The sequence below is a fragment of the Ipomoea triloba genome, chromosome 7 (genome assembly GCF_003576645.1).
Source record: "Ipomoea triloba cultivar NCNSP0323 chromosome 7, ASM357664v1".
NCBI classification, from domain to species: Eukaryota; Viridiplantae; Streptophyta; class Magnoliopsida; order Solanales; family Convolvulaceae; genus Ipomoea; species Ipomoea triloba.
The window spans coordinates 21,351,336-21,362,492 of record NC_044922.1 but is presented as its reverse complement, the minus strand read 5'-3'; positions in this window follow the sequence as shown (position 1 = coordinate 21,362,492).

Below are 11,157 nucleotides of genomic sequence, written 5' to 3'. Positions count from 1 at the left end.
TTTTTTCGGCCAGTAGAGAGAAACACAGAGAGGCAGTGAGTTCGGCAGTTCAGCAGAGGAAGAAAAACTCATCTTTCTTCTTCCTCTTCTTTTGGCGTTCGGCGGTTCATCAGCAGAAGGAACAAACTATTTTCTCCTTCATCTTTGGTGTAGTTTTGCCGTGCTATTTTGTCGTGGGTTTGCCTAGCGCTTGGGTATTTTCTTCATCAAATATTTAGAGAGGTCAGCTTATTTATTCCAGGCATCTCTTTGGATAATCTCGTAATATTTCTATTCATGTTTATCCTAGTCTTGGAAATTGAATATTTTGAGTACGAGATATTATTCCTTTTAGCCTGTGAATATTATAAGAATGTATTTGGCCTAGGAGTTGTTGTATTTGATGATTTGTAGATGTTTGGCTCGTGTGGTAGCCTGAAACTTTGTACTCAAGATTTGTGATATAGTGGAATATTTTGTTGTTGGTGGCCCGTGGTTTTTCCCCGTGGTTTTGGGGTTTTCCACGTAAATCTTGTGTTCCTTGTGTTCATATTTATTTTTGGGCTATTGTGTATTATCTCGTATTTGTGTACCGTGTCGGGTCTGTGATTTTGATTGTCACAGGAAGTGGGATTTTTCCCAACAAGTACATGTTTGGAAGATGGAAATTTAGAGTGACTCTTTGGACGGTATAAAGCTGGGCTGGAGGATGGAAATTTAGAGTGACTCTTTGGACGTGATAAGGTGGTTGCATGGTACAACATCGCTTGCCAATCCCCTGGCTTACCTGGCTAACATCTTTGATCAATGCAAACAATGGGTGAGCAAGGATTGGGAGATCAAGTTTGTGCATGTTTTTGGTGAACCAAACCACGTAGCCGACTACTTTGCTGGCGTTGCAATTGAATAGGCGGCGAGGACCTGGGTGTGTGGATATATTGATGAACCGACAAAAGGGGTGTGTGCTGTGCTGCGGGAGGACTTGTCTAGTAGGCCAAGGCTAAGACGCATATTTGTGAGGCGCTAATTAGGGCATTTAGGGGTGTGCAAACCCAACCAACTTGATACCTGCTAACAAGGAAACCGAACCGAACCCCATCCGATTTCCATAAACCTAACCAAATCGTTGAATTATAGGCTTTAATGTATTTGGGTAGGGTATATGGATTCTTAACCCGAACCACCCGAATATCCAAGATGTTATAGGGTTATGCATGCATAGTACTAAATGACGTCGTGTTCCATATGTATATATATCTACGTTAGGCCTAGGGTTTCTCATTTGCACAGTCTCTCACTCTCTCATTCTCATCTTGAATCTTCTAAAGAACTCTCATACTCTCAGTTCTCTATTCTCGCCCTCTCGTTTCTCAGTTCTCACTTCTCCAACTTTGAAATTGTGGTGGAAGCTTGAAGCCCTTTCTCTCTTGACTCTTGAATCCTGAGTCTTGATGAGTTCTCTCTGTCACTCTGTGTTCTCACGGACCCGTTCTCTCTTGAGTCTCTTCCAGTTCTCTCTGTGGTGGAAGCCCAAAGCCCTTGTTAACTAGCTCACTGGTAGAGACGTGGAGTGGTGGACCGGTGGTGACTGACTCACTTGTGTTGACTGTTGATTGCTTGAAAGCCCTTGTTCTCCTAGGAATTTGTGTAAGGAACGAAGTAAATCGCCAAACCTAGTTATTTAATATTTTTCATTTATTCATTATATTGTGGGTTGTGATATATTGTGAGTTGGGATTTATTTTGGTGGAACTTGGAAGAACTAATACTGAAAATCTAATATATTTTGTTGTATACTTGTATACAGAGTTTGTGAAATACTGAAACTCTGAAATATCTTAATGTGATATATATATATATATATATATGACCCAATGAGATCATGAGATCTCATCTCAACCATCTAAAAAAATTGGATTAATGGATGAGATTGAATTAAAAATGTCATTTATATAAGGATATAATTCATACATAAGGGTGCAATTGTGTAATTTCATTTTGTTGTTTAAACTTGGTTATAAATAAAATAGAATATATTTCTAATTTAAATGATCATATCCATGATAGGAATAAATTTTGATTTTTTTTTCATAAAAAAAAACCAGCATGGAATAGTGTGTTGTTGCGTAGGCGGGTGCATGAGTTCATTTGGGCGTGTGCAAAAATGCTGAGTGAAACTGATCGTGATGTGAGATCCTTTCTGGCGCGTGTGCGTCAGTGTAGGGTGGTGTGTGCAACTGTGTGTGGTCGCTTTGAGTAGGAAATGAATTTTTGGCATGTTTTGTTTAGCGGGGAACTTTTAATTTTTATGTGATACGTAGGTGTGTGCGTTTGTGAAATTGGGCACGTGAAAAAGTCTGAGTGTTGTGTGCGTGTGTGAAGTTGGGCGTGTGCAAAAGTTTGAGTGTATATGTGTCTTGAATGTGGACCTTTTTGCCGTGTGTGCGTCCAGTCTTTGTGATTTGTGTAATTGTGATTGAGGGTACTAGGTGCATAATGGGGGGGGGGTTGTGTTTTAAGTAATTGCAGTGGGGCGCGAATGTTCATTTTAGGTTCACAAAATATTTTATCACACATATATACATGACCAACCGCGTTTGTTTCTTGCAAACAGTGTTCATTTGGCATGGATAGTATGTGCAAAATTCTAAGTAGGCAATGAAGGGTTTGACATTTTTTTTAGCGCGAAACTTTTAATTTTTATGTAATGCGTAGGTGTGTGCATTTGTGAAATTGGGTGCATGCAAAAGTCTTAGTGTTGTGTTATGTGCGTGTGCATGGGTGACATTGGGTTGGCAATGAAAGGTTTCAAGTGTAGCAAGCTCATGATGTAAACTTACACATTTTTATTATACATTGAAATTTATCGTGTGCATGTACGTAGCGTAGTTTGTGCGTTTTCTAACCCAATGTGCATTTTTAAAGAAGACCCATGTGCGTGAGTGTTGTATGAGTTTGCTAGTGACAACTACAAAACTCTGAATGCAAGTACAAACATTCTAAGCAACATAACGTATTTGTAAATAGGGATTTGTAAAAAAATAAATGGAACAAACGTATCATGAAACCAATGTGTAGGTGTGTGCTTAACATCCAGATTTGCGAGGAATTTTTGCCACGAAATATTTTTGTCGCTAAATACATAGCTAATTTTAGCGGTAAACTTTGACGCAAAAAAATAGCTACAGATTAGCGATAGATTTATGATTCCGTCGCTAAATATTCAAGCGGGGTTTTTTTTTCTTTTTTTTACATTTAGTGATGGATTTGAGTATCCATCGCTATGTAGCGAAAATTTTGAGTAATAATATGTTAACCGAGTCTATTTCAGGTTATTTTCAGAATTTTTATTTCAATAACCTAAAATGTAACCTCAAAACCAAATTGAAATATAACTCAAATTTTATAGTAATGAAATAGATTTTATATTTATACTTCAAAATTTAAATAACGAATTTGATAATTTCTCTTTAGATTGTAAAAGACTAATAAATGTTTTTATATTTTACATTTTTAGTGTCTAAATGTCACTTTAGAATCGAATAATACATGAAATTTGAGTCAATATGTGATAAGTGCCAAAAGTGTATCATTTTAAAGGGAAATTAAAGTCCATTTTGCACATAAATGGGTTTACTTTTGATGGGAAATGAGACGAATGGTGTATATTGTTGCAAATGATAAACTTGGAGTGTGGGAAAATACTTTGTGACTTTTTGTAGGGAGTTGAGGCGAAAAAGAAGAAGAATGTTGAAGAAAAGAGCAATAGAGGTCAACAGAGCCTGCCCACGATCGTGGTGGACTCGTGACAAAGAATCAGAACCCGTCACGAGCCCGACCGCGGGGGATGTGGCGAAGAACCAAACACCGTCACTAGTTCGACTACGCTCGTAACGGGGAGCGCGGATGGACTAAGTGGCCCAACAACGATCGTGGCGGGGGATGCAGCTGGGCGCGAAAATCATCTTTAAAAGCCCTTTTTATTGTTATTTAATAGGGGACACAAAAGTAGATGATAGTTCTTGTTCTTGTTCACCCTCTAGTCACATTGTACTTGAATTTCTAGCAAGAGGAAGCCCTAGGATCAAGTTCTTGGAGTAATTCTTCATCAATTGTGGATTGAACTAGCAATTTGGATTGGATTTGGTATTTTCTTTCATAATTGTAATTCAATTTCCATTTCATTTGTTGAATTAATCTTGATTTCAATTCAATTGATTTTCAATCCCCAATGATCATGTGGGGCTAGATCACCTAGGAATTGGATTGGAACTTCTTTAATTATGCATTATAGTTCCTTAATTTGATAATTAATGAGATATTGGTTTATGATTGACCTAGCTTTGTTGTGAGTAAACTTTGAATTGATTCTAGCTTGTTGATGCCTGATGGCCACAATAAGTTAGAAGTGAGAGAGTGTGAGACTTGCAAGAGATTGAGGTCTCATGTAGTCTTGTTTACTTACGTTTCCCGTCCTAGATCCGGGAGGGCAAGACCCGGAAGGAGAGGTACACCACGCGTTTGTGAAAATGCCTTAGTCAATTTGTTTGCTGAATTAAGACACCGAGTCTTAATGGCTTAGTGCTTGTTGCCAATTCTCCCAAAGTAGTCCATCATACACCTATCAATTCTACCTTAGTTTTGAATGCATAGTGTGAAGAGTTCCTATCCAATTCCTCATTTCTCTACTTCTTGTCTATTACCTTGTTTACTTTCATGCTTTCAAACATTTCTACCTACCAATACTTTCGCACCTAAAATGTTTTTATCAATACATTACTCGTGATTGCACGCTCTTTAATCTTTCCAAGTTGTCATCCCTAGAGAACGACAATCCAGGGATCGTCATTCCCAAACTTTCTTCCATCCACCACGTATACACATAAAAGAGAGAAAAATGCATTTGTCAATAAGCTATGTGCAATCTAGCACGGTTTAACTCTTTATGATCTTTTGCTTGCTATGGTCACAAGACGGGATTTACCATATACACTCTCAGGTAGTAGCTACAGATTTCTCTTGATCGTAAAAAAAAATGAAATGAAGTTTAAGATCGTGCTCATTCTAATTTCATTCTAGGTTTAAAAATTCAAATGTTGTTATGAATTATATTCCTTAAATAATTACATTATTTACATATTCTATTTGCAATTTGATATGCTACTTTCAGTTTTGATCAGAGACGTGACTAAAAAGTCTTTTGAATATAAACAAATTTAGATAACTTACCACGCGAACACACTCTCAGTTGAGTCCGTCACATAGAATTTTTATAGTGGAACTTATGTACCTCTCTTATGTAATTTATGGATTATTACATACGGAATTTATTTGTACAGGTAGTGATTGCGAATTTTCCTCATCACCAAAAAATAAAAGAAAATTTTAAATAACCTAAAATTAATGTTTTAATTTCTTTCAAATTCTGTACACAATACTTTGATATTATTCAAATAATGAAAATTGTTAACTTATTTGATGTAATTTGCGGGACATTACACAAGATTGAAATTTACCCAATACACACATGTGATTGCGGCTTCCCTAATCATGGAAGGAAAAAAAAAAAAAACATTGTGGTTTTTGACGATATGTATGTGGTTAGTCAAAATAATATACGTCAATAGTAGTACATAATTTCAAAATGAATTCTAGTGAGTAGCAGCAATTAGGTAGTCAAACAAAGATGTTTTACTCAAATTTTGACATTATAATTTGAAAAAATTGTATTTTTTTTTTTAATGACCTATGGTTTCCCCATAAACCCGCTTCTAAGTTCATAAGGAGGTAAACCGTGAACATTGAGACCCAATGTACATACCGAAAACATTGAGACCCAACTATATATGTTTGTAAACAATTAAGAAGCTCAACCCCAACCAATCTAGCTAGGGATCGGAGCCCAACTACAAATTGTCTATGGTAGGAGGTAAATCGAGAGTGTTAAGACCCAACTATGCACTTCTGCGCACAAGGAGTTCAGCTCCAAGCCTAACCCAACCTAGGGAGTCAAACTCCAATTGCTGTTTACTTTCTCAGTTCAACATTTGATCTTCCAAAGTCATTTTCTTTTTGTCCATCACCAGTAGAGGTATTTGTGTGTTACTTGTGTGCATATTTGGTTGGAAAGTATATGATCCTTTTGGTACGTTGTTCCTCCCTTCAAATGCACTTAATGACTTGGAGAAGACAAGCATTATTAACCTTTCTTTTTGGATCAGCAAATCCCAATTCAACCTTATTTCACCTGTCTCCAAAAAAAGTATCATAATAATCATTATACTGTAGGTATCTACTTATTATGCCTCCACCCACACAAATAAAATTTTAAAAAAAAATATTTTTAATCTCTCAAATATGTAGATCAGATTCAATTGTTTTAGTCAAATTCAATCATTACAAAATACACTTCTAATTTTATTTTAAAAAATATTGTGCGTGTCTAAAGCATTAGGCCAATCATTTTTTTTGTTTGTAAAATTAGACGTGTATTTTGTGTAGTTGATAACTGTCAAATGATACTTTATTCTTTGGGGTCATTTGGAGTCAAATTTTGCTTTATTGATGTCCTTTTGTGCTTATACAGTAGTTATAATTGCTTAAAGTTACATAAAGTCAAGTAAAATGACTAATAGTGAGTGCATTAATTGTGTATTTTAGGAAGCTGGGGTTGGAATTGGAGCATTTTGACTTAGGTTTGGAGCTCAAAGTGAAGAAGACTCAGGATTCATTATTACAAATAAGGCTTTTAATGTTGGTTTTTAGCACTTTTAACGTCGGTTAAAATTCGACGGCAATCTAACAGACGTTGTATATAAATGATATACGACGTCGGTTGTAAAAACTGACGCCGTATGTATTTTTTAAAAATATAATACAACGTTGTACAACATATATTTTTTTTTATTTCGTTTATAATAAGTTACGACCATATACGACGTCTATTAAACTCTAACCGGCTTCGTATATGGCATTTCATATCTTTTTTTTTAAATATCCTATACGACGTCGGTTCAGAAAGAACCGACGTCGTATAGCTTATTTTTTTAAATTTAAAAACGTTACCTATACGACGTCGATTCAGAACGAACCGACATCGACGTATAGTATATTAAAAAAATCGATAACAAGGGATACGAAGTCAGTTAGATAATATAACCGACGTTGTATCCCTTTTCTAAAAATTTCTAAATTCCATTAATTATTTGACGTCGGTTTTATTAAAAATCGACGTTTTTTCGGCGACATTGTATTTGATTTCTGTAGTAGTGATTGTCCTGGATACGAGCTCAGTACGCTCGTACCCCGGTCATACGCGCACAGGCCGAATGCTTCATCATAGGAGTACGTACGTACTGATAACGTTCGTGGATGTCCAGAGTACGTAGTTCACGAGCATGCGTACATGCATATGCAAGTCGTATAGACGTCGAAGAATTGTGTATAAATAATAGTTTGACGGAGTTGAGAAGGATCTTTTGTCACTTTTACTTCACTTTAGTCACTTGCACTTTCTTGTACTTCAAAATTGTAGAGAGAGAAAGCTCTAGGGTTCTAAACAAATTGACAACTTGCTTGGATTTTGGAGAAGCTCTTTCCACATACTTGAAGCTTTGATTGTCGTTGGATTGCAAATTGTAATTGAGCTAAGTTGATTTCCTTTAACTTTTCATTTCAATTCATTCCATTGTTTCATATCAATTGCTCAATTGTGATTTGTGTTCAACATAGAATCATGGATGGCCGGATGGGGTTGGCAGAGCGGCGGCTGTGGGTGGCGGATGGGGACTAAACGACTGCCGGCGGTGGCGATGTCTCGATTTCCTGCAAGAAGACCGCGAGAGCGAGAGACTCAAGACCAGTCGACCATACTCCACACTCTAGGGGATTAGGTTTAGGTAATTAAGCTTTAGCCATTTAGGTCTTTAGGATTAGGAATTATATATTTATATAAATTCTTTTAATTACTTAACCCGCGGGCTAACCAGCCCTATTAGGCTCACATTTTCATGGGCCTATTTTTTCATGACCCTAACCCACCCTACCGCGGAACGAACTTCAACCCACTTTAACAGTACTAGTTAAGCATATACTGTATTTTGCATGAATGGAAAGTGTAGCTAGTGGAGAGAGAAAATTACATTGGGATTACCATTTTCTCCAGAAAATGGCAATCCCATTGTAATTTGTTCTTCTTTTGTGCACTCCTCAAAACCCTCCCTATTTTTGTCTACTCTTTAATTTTTAAAAGGTTCCCAAACCAAGCTATGACTTTGTATGGACTCTTGAACTAGATGGTGAGGGCCCAACCATACAAGAGGACTAGGCCGGGTGTGTATAGTTGCCAAGAGATTGGGACTATACTATAGCCTACTCCACTTGCAATTCCCGCCTTACGTTGAGAGGCGAAACTTGGAAAAGGATGTAGGCACAACATGTTCGATATATAAAATGACTCAAGTAAGAAGAGTAGTTACTCTGGTAAGACTCTACAACTTGATAGGAGAGGGAGACCGGTATTTGGTATTGGCATTGGTTAAACATCTTCCTTAATCTCAATTAGTGCATAACATACTTCCTACCTCAAACTCTACATTGCACCTAAGCAAGGAATTCCAAATCCCCTCCTCCTATCTTATTTGTCTACTTGTTGAATATATTGCACTATTTTCATGCTTTCTTGCATTGCTTTAAGCTAATTCCTCTCTAATTTGTCACTTCTCAATTGCTCTATTCCCAAAGCTTACAACCTAGCTTCGTGTAGCATTGTACACTTGTGCTTGACCATGCATTATTCGCTCCCACGTGCCATCCTTGAGATACAACATCTCGAGGAAGATTCCATCTTGCTCAACCTACTTTCTATCCACGCTTTCTACGATTTGTCAGCAAGTACTTATTACAATAACCGCATGTTTGGTTCGCGGAATAGGCCTGGAATGGCATAGTATTCCCGGGAATAGGCTTATTCCTTTGTTTGTTAATGCTTTTTATTTCCAGGAACATTGTTCCTATGAATGAGCTATTGCCCTTGCAAGGGTAATAGCTATTACCAGACCCCCCCTTGGTATTAACCTATTCCTGAGTTCTCAGGAATAGACAAATTTCCTTATTTACTATTTTACCCTTAATTAAACTTAAAATATATTTAGATCACAACACTTTGAATCAAATTTATTTTCGCAGTAATACATGCATCAAACAACAGCGACTTGCTCATATCTCCCTTCACTTTCGACGGCTTCACTTGTGGTGTCACCGATGTTAGCCTCTCACACGCTGCTTTTCTTTTCTTGTCTTCAATTCCTCTGTGTTCTGGGGTTCTTCCCACATGGTTGGCTTCCTTTTTCTGCCTCCTTTCCTGCAGCTACTGAGGGTAAGAATATACATGAGATCTCCCCAAGTGGATATCATAGTAGATAACAAGTACAACCCACATGAGTTCTTGGCTTTTTCGAATGTTCGAAGAGAACACCACCGGGGCCGTGGTTGTGCTCTGTTGAAGAACTTGGTGGCTTTGCATCTTTTTGGCTGCTTCGAATGGCGTATAGAGCTTGTATTCTTCTTAGGATAATCTCATCACATTTTATAGTAATATTAGGACGTACTATTGAATATCTGATCATTTGTTGCAGGAAAACTCCTTGAAATAAGGAGATACGCACATCTCAAACCAACTTCTTGAAAACTTCATAATCTCTTCTTCTAAATATTATTAAATGTTCTTTAAAAAATTTTGTTATTTATATGAATATTTTATTTCATAATTTATAGATCATTTTATTAATATTGTAATTGCTATCGAATAATATTATATAAAAATCTTATGTAATAATAATAATAATAATAATAATAATAATAAAATTTTGTATAAGGGTATTTATGTTTTTTAAATATATATTCCATTTCTATTCCTTTAACCAACCAAACGTTGGAATACAATTCCTAAAGTCTATTCCTTCAGCGAACCAAACAATAGAATACAATTCCGGTTCTATTCCTTACTTTTTTCATTCCTTGTGGAATAGCATTCCTATTCCCTTCAAATCCATTCCGTGAACCAAACGTGCTGTAAAACTTTTAGCAACTTTTTAAAATATTAGTGTAATTTATACTTCACATACAAGAAAACAAAAAAAAAAAAATCAAGATGTGATGAACAATAATGTTAATTAATTAGAAGTCGTAAGGGAGAAGTTTGTTGTAAGGTTGGGGCTTCAACAATATTCTCCCTTTGTTTTCAAAAAAAAAAAAAAAAACAATATTCTCCCTTTCGTATATTATACGCTTTCTCCTGTATATGTTGTTTTGTCCAATGACTATTGGTTCAGTTGTTTACTTGTTTTGCATGCTTTGGATGCCTAGTTTAACAATGTAAACAGATATGATAGTACAGTGTAATATTATTAAAAATAAAATGTACTTTTAATTTTTATTCACCACGTGGGATATGTGCCACAAGTCAAACAATGAAAAAAAAAAGAATCTCATATCAAATATGCTTATCATAACAAATATTATATGCATTAACTTTTTTGGTCATCTTCTTTCTAGCTCTATAAAAAACGCTGGAACAACAATATAATAAAAATGTTGACATATTGGTTTGTTTGGTAATTCGCAATCAGCGGGTAGCAAATTGATGAGCCTCTGTTACAATGTAGTATTTTTTCATACAGACACGGGTATTAAATTTGTGACCTCTCAGGTGGGAGAGTCACAGCTATGCCGCTTGACCACAAGGCCTTAGAGATTAATTAGAAGTTTGTGTTAGTGATTTTGACCAGCGAATTTATCTTAGCGATTTGTAAATAGATGTTTGATAAAATCAATTATTTATTATTAATGGAGGTTAACATGTAAAAAACCTATAAGGACATAATAATAATAATAATAATAATAATAATAATAATATGTTGTGATGGTGGTGGTGGTGGGGTGGGGTGGGCTGGTGGTGGTGTGGGGTGTGGGTGGTGTGGTAGTGCGGTAGTAATGGCGGTGGTGGTATTGGTGGTGGTGTTGTTGATGTGGTAGTGGTGGGATGGTGTGGTGGTGATGATGTGGTAATGGTGGTGGTGGTGGGGTGGGGTGGGCTGGTGGTGGTGTGGGGTGTGGGTGGTGTGGTAGTGCGGTAGTAATGGCGGTGGTGGTATTGGTGGTGGTGTTGTTGATGTGGTA